Here is a 15,108-nt window from a genome sequence, read left to right on the forward strand (position 1 = left end):
TCAGGGCTCAGCTTCTCTCCCAGCACAAAGCCCGTACACATAGACACTACCAATACAAAACCGAACACACACAAATAACTTCTCCTCCAACAGAACTCCCACTCAAACTCCCCTGTTTACAGGTCTGTTTGCTAGCTCCTGTGCCGCTGCCTGACTGGCTGCTACCTTTATAGGACCCCTAGTCAGTGAAGCCCCGCCCCCTAATCAGGGCTCAGCTTCTCTCCCAGCACCTAGCCCCTTCAAGCCTCTACACATACAGATACTACCAATACAAAAACACACACAAATACCTTCTCCTCCAACAGAACTCCCACTCAAACTCCCCTGTTCACAGCTCTGTTTGCTAGCTCCTGTGCCACTGCAGCTGTCTCTTCCTCTGCCTGACTGGCTGCTACCTTTATAGGAACCCTAGTCAGTGAAGCCCCGCCCCCTAATCAGGGCTCAGCTTCTCTCCCAGCACAAAGCCCGTACACATAGACACTACCAATACAAAACCGAACACACACAAATAACTTCTCCTCCAACAGAACTCCCACTCAAACTCCCCTGTTCACAGCTCTGTTTGCTAGCTCCTGTGCCGCTGCAGCTGTCTGTGCCGCTGCCTGACTGGCTGCTACCTTTATAAGACCCCTAGTCAGTGAAGCCCCGCCGCCCAATCAGGGCTCAGCTTCTCTCCAAGCACAAAGCCCCGCCAAACCAATACACATACAGATACTACCAATACAAAACCAAACACACACAAATACCATCTCCTCCAAAAAAACTCACACTCAAACTCCCCTGTTTACCGCTCTGTTTGCTAGCTCCTGTGCCGCTTGCTGACTGGCTGCTACATTTATAGACCCCTAGTCAGTGAAGCCCCGCCCCCTAATCAGGGCTCAGCTTCTCTCCCAGCACAAAGCCCCTCCAAGCCTCTACACATACAGATACTACCAATACAAAACCAAACACACACAAATACCTTCTCCTCCAACAGAACTCCCACTCCAACTCCCCTGTTAAAAGCTCTGTTTGCTAGCTCCTGTGCCGCTGCCTGACTGGCTCCTACCTTTGTAGGACCCCTAGTCAGGGAAGCCCCGCCCCCTAATCAGGGCTCAGCTTCTCTCCCAGCACAAAGCCCCTGCACATACAGATACTGACAATACAAATCCAAACACACACAAATACCTTCTCCTCCAACAGAACTCCAACTCCCCTGTTTACAGCTCTGTTTGCTAGCTCCTGTGCCGCTGCAGCTGTCTTAGCCGCTGCCTGACTGGCTGCTACCTTTATAGGACCCCTAGTCAGTCAGCCCCGCCCCCTAATCAGGGCTCAGCTTCTCTCCCAGCACAAAGCCCCTACACATACAGATACTATCAATACAAAACCAAACACAGACAAATACCTTCTCCTCCAACAGAACTCCCACTGAAACTCCCCTGTTTACAGCTCTCTTTGCTAGCTCCTGTGCCGCTGCAGCTGTCTGTGCCAATGCCTGACTGGCTGCTACCTTTATAGGACCCCTAGTCAGTGAAGCCCCGCCCCCTAATCAGGGCTCAGCTTCTCTCCCAGAACAAAGCCCCTCCAAGCCTCTGCACATACAGATATTACCAATACAAAAAAACACACACAAATACCTTCTCCTCCAACAGAACTCCCACTCCAACTCCCCTGCTTACAGCATTGTTTGCTAGCTCCTGTGCTGCTGTCTGACTGCCTGCTACCTTTATAGGACGCCTAGTCAGTGAAGCCCCGCCCCCTAATCAGGGCTCAGCTTCTCTCCCAGCACAAAGCCCCTCCAAGCCTCTACACATACAGATACTACCAATACAAAACCAAACACACACAAATACCATCTTCTCCAACAGAACTCCCACTCAAACTCCCCTGTTTACAGCTCTGTTTGCTAGCTCCTGTGCCGCTGCAGCTGTCTGTGCCAATGCCTGACTGGCTGCTACCTTTATAGGACCCCTAGTCAGTGAAGCCCCGCCCCCTAATCAGGGCTCAGCTTCTCTCGCAGCACCTAGCCCCTCCAAGCCTCTACACATACAGATATTACCAATACAAAAAAACACACACAAATACCTTCTCCTCCAACAGAACTCCCACTCCAACTCCCCTGTTTACAGCTCTGTTTGCTAGCTCCTGTGCCGCTGCCTGACTGGCTGCTCCCTTTATAGGACCCCTAGTCAGGGAAGCCCCGCCCCCTAATCAGGGCTCAGCTTCTCTCCCAGCACAAAGCCCCTGCACATACAGATACTGACAATACAAAACCAAACACACACAAATACCTTCTCCTACAACAGAACTCCCACTCAAACTCCCCTGTTCACAGCTCTGTTTGCTAGCTCCTGTGCCACTGCAGCTGTCTGTTCCTCTGCCTGACTGGCTGCTACCTTTATAGGAATCCTAGTCAGTGAAGCCCCGCCCCCTAATCAGGGCTCAGCTTCTCTCCAAGCACAAAGCCCCGCCAAACCAATACACATACAGATACTACCAATACAAAACCAAACACACAGAAATACCATCTCGTCCAAAAAAACTCCCACTCAAACTCCCCTGTTTACAGCCCTGTTTGCTAGCTCCTGTGCCGCTGCCTGACTGGCTGCTACCTTTATAGGACCCCTAGTCAGTGAAGCCCCGCCCCCTAATCAGGGCTCAGCTTCTCTCCCAGCACAAAGCCCCTACACATACAGATGCTACCAATACAAAACCAAACACAGACAAATACCTTCTCCTCCAACAGAACTCCCACTCAAACTCCCCTGTTTACAGCTCTGTTTGCTAGCTCCTGTGCCGCTGCAGCTGTCTGTGCCAATGCCTGACTGGCTGCTACCTTTATAGGACCTCTAGTCAGTGAAGCCCCGCCCCCTAATCAGGGCTCAGCTTCTCTCCCAGCACAAAGCCCCTACAAATACAGATACTACCAATACAAAACCAAACACAGACAAATACCTTCTCCTCCAACAGAACTCCCACTCAAACTCCCCTGTTTACAGCTCTGTTTGCTAGCTCCTGTGCCGCTGCAGCTGTCTGTGCCAATGGCTGACTGGCTGCTACCTTTATAGGACCCCTAGTCAGTGAAGCCCCGCCCCCTAATCAGGGCTCAGCTTCTCTCCCAGCACAAAGCCCCTCCAAGCCTCTGCACATACAGATACTACCAATACAAAAAAACACTCACAAATACCTTCTCCTCCAACAGAACTCCCACTCAAACTCCCCTGCTTACAGCACTGATTGCTGGCTCCTGTGCTGCTGTCTGACTGGCTGCTACTTTTATAGGACCCCTAGTCAGTGAAGCCCCGCCCCCTAATCAGGGCTCAGCTTCTCTCCCAGCACAAAGCCCCTCCAAGCCTCTGCACATACAGATACTACCAATACAAAAAAACACACACTAATACCTTCTCCTCCAACAGAACTCCCACTCAAACTCCCCTGCTTACAGCATTGTTTGCTAGCTCCTGTGCTGCTGTCTGACTGGCTGCTACCTCTATAGGACCCATAGTCAGTGAAGCCCCGCCCCCTAATCAGGGCTCAGCTTCTCTCCCAGCACAAAGCCCGTACACATACAGATACTACCAATACAAAACCGAACACACACAAATACCTTCTCCTCCAACAGAACTCCCACTCAAACTCCCCTGTTTACAGGTCTGTTTGCTAGCTCCTGTGCCGCTGCCTGACTGGCTGCTACCTTTATAGGACCCCTAGTCAGTGAAGCCCCGCCCCCTAATCAGGGCTCAGCTTCTCTCCCAGCACCTAGCCCCTCCAAGCCTCTACACATACATATACTACCAATACAAAAACACACACAAATACCTTCTCCTCCAACAGAACTCCCACTCAAACTCCCCTGTTCACAGCTCTGTTTGCTATCTCCTGTGCCACTGCAGCTGTCTGTTCCTCTGCCTGACTGGCTGCTACCTTTATAGGACCCCTAGTCAGTGAAGCCCCGCCCCCTAATCAGGGCTCAGCTTCTCTCCAAGCACAAAGCCCCTCCAAGCCTCTATACTTACAGATACTACCAATACAAAACCAAACACACACAAATACCTTATCCTCCAACAGAACTCCCACTCCAACTCCCCTGTTTACAGCTCTGTTTGCTAGCTCTTGTGCCGCTGCAGCTGTCTGAGCCGCTGCCTGATTGGCTGCTACCTTTATAGGACCCCTAGTCAGTCAAGCCCCGCCCCCTAATCAGGGCTCAGCTTCTCTCCAAGCACAAAGCCCGTACACATACAGATACTACCAATACAAAACCGAACACACACAAATACCTTCTCCTCCAACAGAACTCCCACTCAAACTCCCCTGTTTACAGGTCTGTTTGCTAGCTCCTGTGCCGCTGCCTGACTGGCTGCTACCTTTATAGGACCCCTAGTCAGTGAAGCCCCGCACCCAATCAGGGCTCAGCTTCTCTCCCAGCACAAAGCCCGTCCAAGCCTCTACACATACAGATACTACCAATACAAAACCAAACACACACAAATACCTTCTCCTCCAACAGAACTCCCACTCAAACTCCCCTGTTTACAGCTCTGTTTGCTAGCTCCTGTACCGCTGCCTGACTGGCTGCTACCTTTATAGGACCCCTAGTCAGTGAAGCCCCGCCCCCTAATCAGGGCTCAGCTTCTCTCCCAGCACAAAGCCCCTTCAAACCTCTACACATACAGATACTACCAATACAAAAACAAACACAAATACCTTCTCCTCCAACAGAACTCCCACTCAAACTCCCCTGTTTACAGCTCTGTTTGCTAGCTCCTGTGCCGCTGCCTGACTGGCTGCTACCTTTATAGGACGCCTAGTCAGTGAAGCCCCGCCCCCTAATCAGGGCTCAGCTTCTCTCCCAGCACAAAGCCCCTCCAAGCCTCTGCACTTACAGATACTACCAATACAAAACCAAACACACAAATACCATCTCCTCCAACAGAACTCCCACTCAAACTCCCCTGTTCACAGCTCTGTTTGCTATCTCCTGTGCCACTGCAGCTGTCTGTTCCTCTGCCTGACTGGCTGCTACCTTTATAGGACCCCTAGTCAGTGAAGCCCCGCCCCCTAATCAGGGCTCAGCTTCTCTCCAAGCACAAAGCCCCTCCAAGCCTCTACACATACAGATACTACCAATACAAAACCAAAGACACAAAAATACCTTCTCCTCCAACAGAACTCCCACTCCAACTCCCCTGTTAAAAGCTCTGTTTGCTAGCTCCTGTGCCGCTGCCTGACTGGCTGCTACCTTTATAGGACCCCAAGTCAGTGAAGCCCCGCCCCCTAATCAGGGCTCAGCTTCTCTCCCAGCACAAAGCCCCTACACATACAGATACTACCAATACAAAACCAAACACACACAAATACCTTCTCCTCCAACAGAACTCCCACTCAAACTCCCCTGTTTACAGGTCTCTTTGCTAGCTCCTGTGCCGCTGCCTGACTGGCTGCTACCTTTATAGGACCCCTAGTCAGTGAAGCCCCGCACCCAATCAGGGCTCAGCTTCTCTCCCAGCACAAAGCCCCTCCAAGCCTCTACACATACAGATACTACCAATACAAAAAACACACAAATACCTTCTCCTCCAACAGAACTCCCACTCAAACTCACCTGTTTACAGCTCTGTTTGCTAGCTCCTGTGCCGCTGCCTGACTGGCTGCTACCATTATAGGACGCCTAGTCAGTGAAGCCCCGCCCCCTAATCAGGGCTCAGCTTCTCTCCCAGCACAAAGCCCCTCCAAGCCTCTACACATACAGATACTACCAATACAAAACCAAACACACACAAATACCTTATCCTCCAACAGAACTCCCACTCAAACTCCCCTTCTTACAGCTCTGTTTGCTAGCTCCTGTGCCGCTGCAGCTGTCTGTTCCGCTGCCTGACTGGCTGCTACCTTTATAGGACCCCTAGTCAGTGAAGCCCCGCCCCCTAATCAGGGCTCAGCTTCTCTCCAAGCACAAAGCCCCGCCAAACCCCTACACATACAGATACTACCAATACAAAACCAAACACACAAATACCTTCTCCTCCAACAGAACTCCCACTCAAACTCCCCTGTTTACAGGTCTGTTTGCTAGCTCCTGTGCCGCTGCCTGACTGGCTGCTACCTTTATAGGACCCCTAGTCAGTGAACCCCCGCACCCAATCAGGGCTCAGCTTCTCTCCCAGCACAAAGCCCGTCCAAGCCTCTACACATACAGATACTACCAATACAAAACCAAACACACACAAATACCTTCTCCTCCAACAGAACTCCCACTCAAACTCCCCTGTTTACAGCTCTGTTTGCTAGCTCCTGTACCGCTGCCTGACTGGCTGCTACCTTTATAGGACCCCTAGTCAGTGAAGCCCCGCCCCCTAATCAGGGCTCAGCTTCTCTCCCAGCACAAAGCCCCTTCAAACCTCTACACATACAGATACTACCAATACAAAAACAAACACAAATACCTTCTCCTCCAACAGAACTCCCACTCAAACTCCCCTGTTTACAGCTCTGTTTGCTAGCTCCTGTGCCGCTGCCTGACTGGCTGCTACCTTTATAGGACGCCTAGTCAGTGAAGCCCCGCCCCCTAATCAGGGCTCAGCTTCTCTCCCAGCACAAAGCCCCTCCAAGCCTCTGCACTTACAGATACTACCAATACAAAACCAAACACACAAATACCATCTCCTCCAACAGAACTCCCACTCAAACTCCCCTGTTCACAGCTCTGTTTGCTATCTCCTGTGCCACTGCAGCTGTCTGTTCCTCTGCCTGACTGGCTGCTACCTTTATAGGACCCCTAGTCAGTGAAGCCCCGCCCCCTAATCAGGGCTCAGCTTCTCTCCAAGCACAAAGCCCCTCCAAGCCTCTACACATACAGATACTACCAATACAAAACCAAAGACACAAAAATACCTTCTCCTCCAACAGAACTCCCACTCCAACTCCCCTGTTAAAAGCTCTGTTTGCTAGCTCCTGTGCCGCTGCCTGACTGGCTGCTACCTTTATAGGACCCCAAGTCAGTGAAGCCCCGCCCCCTAATCAGGGCTCAGCTTCTCTCCCAGCACAAAGCCCCTACACATACAGATACTACCAATACAAAACCAAACACACACAAATACCTTCTCCTCCAACAGAACTCCCACTCAAACTCCCCTGTTTACAGGTCTCTTTGCTAGCTCCTGTGCCGCTGCCTGACTGGCTGCTACCTTTATAGGACCCCTAGTCAGTGAAGCCCCGCACCCAATCAGGGCTCAGCTTCTCTCCCAGCACAAAGCCCCTCCAAGCCTCTACACATACAGATACTACCAATACAAAAAACACACAAATACCTTCTCCTCCAACAGAACTCCCACTCAAACTCACCTGTTTACAGCTCTGTTTGCTAGCTCCTGTGCCGCTGCCTGACTGGCTGCTACCATTATAGGACGCCTAGTCAGTGAAGCCCCGCCCCCTAATCAGGGCTCAGCTTCTCTCCCAGCACAAAGCCCCTCCAAGCCTCTACACATACAGATACTACCAATACAAAACCAAACACACACAAATACCTTATCCTCCAACAGAACTCCCACTCCAACTCCCCTTCTTACAGCTCTGTTTGCTAGCTCCTGTGCCGCTGCAGCTGTCTGTTCCGCTGCCTGACTGGCTGCTACCTTTATAGGACCCCTAGTCAGTGAAGCCCCGCCCCCTAATCAGGGCTCAGCTTCTCTCCAAGCACAAAGCCCCGCCAAACCCCTACACATACAGATACTACCAATACAAAACCAAACACACAAATACCTTCTCCTCCAACAGAACTCCCACTCCAACTCCCCTGTTTACAGCTCTGTTTGCTAGCTCCTGTGCCGCTGCAGCTGTCTTAGCCGCTGCCTGACTGGCTGCTACCTTTGTAGGACCCCTAGTCAGTCAAGCCCCGCCCCCTAATCAGGGCTCAGCTTCTCTCCCAGCACAAAGCCCGTACACATACAGATACTACCAATACAAAACAGAACACACACAAATACCTTCTCCTCCAACAGAACTCCCACTCAAACTCCCCTGTTTACAGCTCTGTTTGCTAGCTCCTGTGCCGCTGCCTGACTGGCTGCTACCTTTATAGGACCCCTAGTCAGTGAAGCCCCGCCCCCTAATCAGGGCTCAGCTTCTCTCCCAGCACAAAGCCCCTACACATACAGATACTACCAATACAAAACCAAACAGACATACCTTCTCCTCCAACAGAACTCCCACTCAAACTCCCCTGTTTACAGCTCTGTTTGCTAGCTCCTGTGCCGCTGCAGCTGTCTGTGCCAATGCCTGACTGGCTGCTACCTTTATAGGACCCCTAGTCAGTGAAGCCCCGCCCCCTAATCAGGGCTCAGCTTCTCTCCCAGCACAAAGCCCCTCCAAGCCTCTGCACATACAGATACTACCAATACAAAAAAACACACACAAATACCTTCTCCTCCAACAGAATTCCCACTCAAACTCCCCTGCTTACAGCATTGTTTGCTAGCTCCTGTGCTGCTCTCTGACTGGCTGCTACCTTTATAGGACTCCTAGTCAGGGAAGCCCCGCCCCCTAATCAGGGCTCAGCTTCTCTCCCAGCACAAAGCCCCTTCAAACCTCTACACATACAGATACTACCAATACAAAAACAAACACAAATACCTTCTCCTCCAACAGAACTCCCACTCAAACTCCCCTGTTTACAGCTCTGTTTGCCAGCTCCTGTGCCACTGCAGCTGTCTCTTCCGCTGCCTGACTGGCTGCTACCTCTATAGGACCCATAGTCAGTGAAGCCCCGCCCCCTAATCAGGGCTCAGCTTCTCTCCCAGCACAAAGCCCGTACACATAGAGACACTACCAATACAAAACCGAACACACACAAATAACTTCTCCTCCAACAGAACTCCCACTCAAACTCCCCTGTTTACAGGTCTGTTTGTTAGCTCCTGTGCCGCTGCCTGACTGGCTGCTACCTTTATAGGACGCCTAGTCAGTGAAGCCCCGCCCCCTAATCAGGGCTCAGCTTCTCTCCCAGCACAAAGCCCCTCCAAGCCTCTACACATACAGATACTACCAATAGAAAACCAAACACACACAAATACCATCTCCTCCAACAGAACTCCCACTCCAACTCCCCTGTTTACAGCTCTGTTTGCTAGCTCCTGTGCCGCTGCAGCTGTCTTAGCCGCTGCCTGACTGGCTGCTACCTTTATAGGACCCCAAGTCAGTGAAGCCCCGCCCCCTAATCAGGGCTCAGCTTCTCTCCCAGCACAAAGCCCCTACACATACAGATACTACCAATACAAAACCAAACACACACAAATACCTTCTCCTCCAACAGAACTCCCACTCAAACTCCCCTGTTTACAGGTCTCTTTGCTAGCTCCTGTGCCGCTGCCTGACTGGCTGCTACCTTTATAGGACCCCTAGTCAGTGAAGCCCCGCACCCAATCAGGGCTCAGCTTCTCTCCCAGCACAAAGCCCCTCCAAGCCTCTACACATACAGATACTACCAATACAAAAAACACACAAATACCTTCTCCTCCAACAGAACTCCCACTCAAACTCACCTGTTTACAGCTCTGTTTGCTAGCTCCTGTGCCGCTGCCTGACTGGCTGCTACCATTATAGGACGCCTAGTCAGTGAAGCCCCGCCCCCTAATCAGGGCTCAGCTTCTCTCCCAGCACAAAGCCCCTCCAAGCCTCTACACATACAGATACTACCAATACAAAACCAAACACACACAAATACCTTATCCTCCAACAGAACTCCCACTCCAACTCCCCTTCTTACAGCTCTGTTTGCTAGCTCCTGTGCCGCTGCAGCTGTCTGTTCCGCTGCCTGACTGGCTGCTACCTTTATAGGACCCCTAGTCAGTCAAGCCCCGCCCCCTAATCAGGGCTCAGCTTCTCTCCCAGCACAAAGCCCGTACACATACAGATACTACCAATACAAAACCGAACACACACAAATACCTTCTCCTCCAACAGAACTCCCACTCAAACTCCCCTGTTTACAGCTCTGTTTGCTAGCTCCTGTGCCGCTGCCTGACTGGCTGCTACCTTTATAGGACCCCTAGTCAGTGAAGCCCCGCCCCCTAATCAGGGCTCAGCTTCTCTCCCAGCACAAAGCCCCTACACATACAGATACTACCAATACAAAACCAAACAGACATACCTTCTCCTCCAACAGAACTCCCACTCAAACTCCCCTGTTTACAGCTCTGTTTGCTAGCTCCTGTGCCGCTGCAGCTGTCTGTGCCAATGCCTGACTGGCTGCTACCTTTATAGGACCCCTAGTCAGTGAAGCCCCGCCCCCTAATCAGGGCTCAGCTTCTCTCCCAGCACAAAGCCCCTTCAAACCTCTACACATACAGATACTACCAATACAAAAACAAACACAAATACCTTCTCCTCCAACAGAACTCCCACTCAAACTCCCCTGTTTACAGCTCTGTTTGCCAGCTCCTGTGCCACTGCAGCTGTCTCTTCCGCTGCCTGACTGGCTGCTACCTCTATAGGACCCATAGTCAGTGAAGCCCCGCCCCCTAATCAGGGCTCAGCTTCTCTCCCAGCACAAAGCCGGTACACATAGAGACGCTACCAATACAAAACCGAACACACACAAATAACTTCTCCTCCAACAGAACTCCCACTCAAACTCCCCTGTTTACAGGTCTGTTTGTTAGCTCCTGTGCCGCTGCCTGACTGGCTGCTACCTTTATAGGACGCCTAGTCAGTGAAGCCCCGCCCCCTAATCAGGGCTCAGCTTCTCTCCCAGCACAAAGCCCCTCCAAGCCTCTACACATACAGATACTACCAATACAAAACCAAACACACACAAATACCATCTCCTCCAACAGAACTCCCACTCCAACTCCCCTGTTTACAGCTCTGTTTGCTAGCTCCTGTGCCGCTGCAGCTGTCTTAGCCGCTGCCTGACTGGCTGCTACCTTTATAGGACCCCTAGTCAGTCAAGCCCCACCCCCTAATCAGGGCTCAGCTTCTCTCCCAGCACAAAGCCCGTACACATACAGATACTACCAATACAAAACCGAACACACACAAATACCTTCTCCTCCAACAGAACTCCCACTCAAACTCCCCTGTTTACAGGTCTGTTTGCTAGCTCCTGTGCCGCTGCCTGACTGGCTGCTACCTTTATAGGACCCCTAGTCAGTGAAGCCCCGCCCCCTAATCAGGGCTCAGCTTCTCTCCCAGCACCTAGCCCCTCCAAGCCTCTACACATACAGATACTACCAATACAAAAACACACACAAATACCTTCTCCTCCAACAGAACTCCCACTCAAACTCCCCTGTTCACAGCTCTGTTTGCTAGCTCCTGTGCCACTGCAGCTGTCTCTTCCTCTGCCTGACTGGCTGCTACCTTTATAGGAACCCTAGTCAGTGAAGCCACGCCCCCTAATCAGGGCTCAGCTTCTCTCCAAGCACAAAGCCCCGCCAAACCAATACACATACAGATACTACCAATACAAAACCAAACACACACAAATACCATCTCGTCCAAAAAAACTCCCACTCAAACTCCCCTGTTTACAGCTCTGTTTGCTAGCTCCTGTGCCGCTGCAGCTGTCTGTTCCGCTGCCTGACTGGCTGCTACCTTTATAGGACCCCTAGTCAGTGAAGCCCCGCCCCCTAATCAGGGCTCAGCTTCTCTCCCAGCACAAAGCCCGTACACATACAGACACTACCAATACAAAACCGAACACACAAAAATACCTTCTCCTCCAACAGAACTCCCACTCAAACTCCCCTGTTTACAGGTCTGTTTGCTAGCTCCTGTGCTGCTGCCTGACTGGCTGCTACCTTTATAGGACCCCTAGTCAGTGAAGCCCCGCACCCAATCAGGGCTCAGCTTCTCTCCCAGTACAAAGCCCGTCCAAGCCTCTACACATACAGATACTACCAATACAAAACCAAACACACACAAATACCTTCTCCTCCAACAGAACTCCCACTCCAAGTCCCCTGTTTACAGCTCTGTTTGCTAGCTCCTGTGCCGCTGCAGCTGTCTGAGCCGCTGCCTGACTGGCTGCTACCTTTATAGGACCCCTAGTCAGTCAAGCCCCGCCCCCTAATCAGGGCTCAGCTTCTCTCCCAGCACAAAGCCCCTGCACATACAGATACTGACAATACAAAACCAAACACACAGAAATACCTTCCCCTCCAACAGAACTCCCACTCAAACTCCCCTGTTCACAGCTCTGTTTGCTAGCTCCTGTGCCGCCGCCTGACTGGCTGCTACCTTTATAGGACCCCTAGTCAGTGAAGCCCCGCCCCCTAATCAGGGCTCAGCTTCTCTCCCAGCACAAAGCCCCTCCAAGCCTCTACACATACAGATACTACCAATACAAAAACAAACACACACAAATACCTTCTCCTCCAACAGAACTCCCACTCAAACTCCCCTGTTTACAGCTCCGTTTGCTAGCTCCTGTACCGCTGCCTGACTGGCTGCTACCTTTATAGGACCCCTAGTCAGTGAAGCCCCGCCCCCTAATCAGGGCTCAGCTTCTCTCCCAGCACAAAGCCCCTTCAAACCTCTACACATACAGATACTACCAACACAAAAACAAACACAAATACCTTCTCCTCCAACAGAACTCCCACTCAAACTCCCCTGTTTACAGCTCTGTTTGCTAGCTCCTGTGCCGCTGCCTGACTGGCTGCTACCTTTATAGGACGCCTAGTCAGTGAAGCCCCGCCCCCTAATCAGGGCTCAGCTTCTCTCCGAGCACAAAGCCCCTCCAAGCCTCTGCACTTACAGATACTACCAATACAAAACCAAACACACAAATACCATCTCCTCCAACAGAACTCCCACTCAAACTCCCCTGTTCACAGCTCTGTTTGCTATCTCCTGTGCCACTGCAGCTGTCTGTTCCTCTGCCTGACTGGCTGCTACCTTTATAGGACCCCTAGTCAGTGAAGCCCCGCCCCCTAATCAGGGCTCAGCTTCTCTCCAAGCACAAAGCCCCTCCAAGCCTCTACACATACAGATACTACCAATACAAAACCAAAGACACAAAAATACCTTCTCCTCCAACAGAACTCCCACTCCAACTCCCCTGTTAAAAGCTCTGTTTGCTAGCTCCTGTGCCGCTGCCTGACTGGCTGCTACCTTTATAGGACCCCAAGTCAGTGAAGCCCCGCCCCCTAATCAGGGCTCAGCTTCTCTCCCAGCACAAAGCCCCTACACATACAGATACTACCAATACAAAACCAAACACACACAAATACCTTCTCCTCCAACAGAACTCCCACTCAAACTCCCCTGTTTACAGGTCTCTTTGCTAGCTCCTGTGCCGCTGCCTGACTGGCTGCTACCTTTATAGGACCCCTAGTCAGTGAAGCCCCGCACCCAATCAGGGCTCAGCTTCTCTCCCAGCACAAAGCCCCTCCAAGCCTCTACACATACAGATACTACCAATACAAAAAACACACAAATACCTTCTCCTCCAACAGAACTCCCACTCAAACTCACGTGTTTACAGCTCTGTTTGCTAGCTCCTGTGCCGCTGCCTGACTGGCTGCTACCATTATAGGACGCCTAGTCAGTGAAGCCCCGCCCCCTAATCAGGGCTCAGCTTCTCTCCCAGCACAAAGCCCCTCCAAGCCTCTACACATACAGATACTACCAATACAAAACCAAACACACACAAATACCTTATCCTCCAACAGAACTCCCACTCCAACTCCCCTTCTTACAGCTCTGTTTGCTAGCTCCTGTGCCGCTGCAGCTGTCTGTTCCGCTGCCTGACTGGCTGCTACCTTTATAGGACCCCTAGTCAGTGAAGCCCCGCCCCCTAATCAGGGCTCAGCTTCTCTCCAAGCACAAAGCCCCGCCAAACCCCTACACATACAGATACTACCAATACAAAACCAAACACACAAATACCTTCTCCTCCAACAGAACTCCCACTCCAACTCCCCTGTTTACAGCTCTGTTTGCTAGCTCCTGTGCCGCTGCAGCTGTCTTAGCCGCTGCCTGACTGGCTGCTACCTTTATAGGACCCCTAGTCAGTCAAGCCCCGCCCCCTAATCAGGGCTCAGCTTCTCTCCCAGCACAAAGCCCGTACACATACAGATACTACCAATACAAAACCGAACACACACAAATACCTTCTCCTCCAACAGAACTCCCACTCAAACTCCCCTGTTTACAGCTCTGTTTGCTAGCTCCTGTGCCGCTGCCTGACTGGCTGCTACCTTTATAGGACCCCTAGTCAGTGAAGCCCCGCCCCCTAATCAGGGCTCAGCTTCTCTCCCAGCACAAAGCCCCTACACATACAGATACTACCAATACAAAACCAAACAGACATACCTTCTCCTCCAACAGAACTCCCACTCAAACTCCCCTGTTTACAGCTCTGTTTGCTAGCTCCTGTGCCGCTGCAGCTGTCTGTGCCAATGCCTGACTGGCTGCTACCTTTATAGGACCCCTAGTCAGTGAAGCCCCGCCCCCTAATCAGGGCTCAGCTTCTCTCCCAGCACAAAGCCCCTCCAAGCCTCTGCACATACAGATACTACCAATACAAAAAAACACACACAAATACCTTCTCCTCCAACAGAATTCCCACTCAAACTCCCCTGCTTACAGCATTGTTTGCTAGCTCCTGTGCTGCTCTCTGACTGGCTGCTACCTTTATAGGACTCCTAGTCAGGGAAGCCCCGCCCCCTAATCAGGGCTCAGCTTCTCTCCCAGCACAAAGCCCCTTCAAACCTCTACACATACAGATACTACCAATACAAAAACAAACACAAATACCTTCTCCTCCAACAGAACTCCCACTCAAACTCCCCTGTTTACAGCTCTGTTTGCCAGCTCCTGTGCCACTGCAGCTGTCTCTTCCGCTGCCTGACTGGCTGCTACCTCTATAGGACCCATAGTCAGTGAAGCCCCGCCCCCTAATCAGGGCTCAGCTTCTCTCCCAGCACAAAGCCCGTACACATAGAGACACTACCAATACAAAACCGAACACACACAAATACCTTCTCCTCCAACAGAACTCCCACTCAAACTCCCCTGTTCACAGCTCTGTTTGCTAGCTCCTGTGCCACTGCAGCTGTCTCTTCCTCTGCCTGACTGGCTGCTACCTTTATAGGAACCCTAGTCAGTGAAGCCCCGCCCCCTAATCAGGGC

Source organism: Lepidochelys olivacea (assembly GCF_965140295.1).
Source record: "Lepidochelys olivacea isolate rLepOli2 genome assembly, chromosome: 21".
In the NCBI taxonomy this organism is placed as follows: domain Eukaryota; kingdom Metazoa; phylum Chordata; order Testudines; family Cheloniidae; genus Lepidochelys; species Lepidochelys olivacea.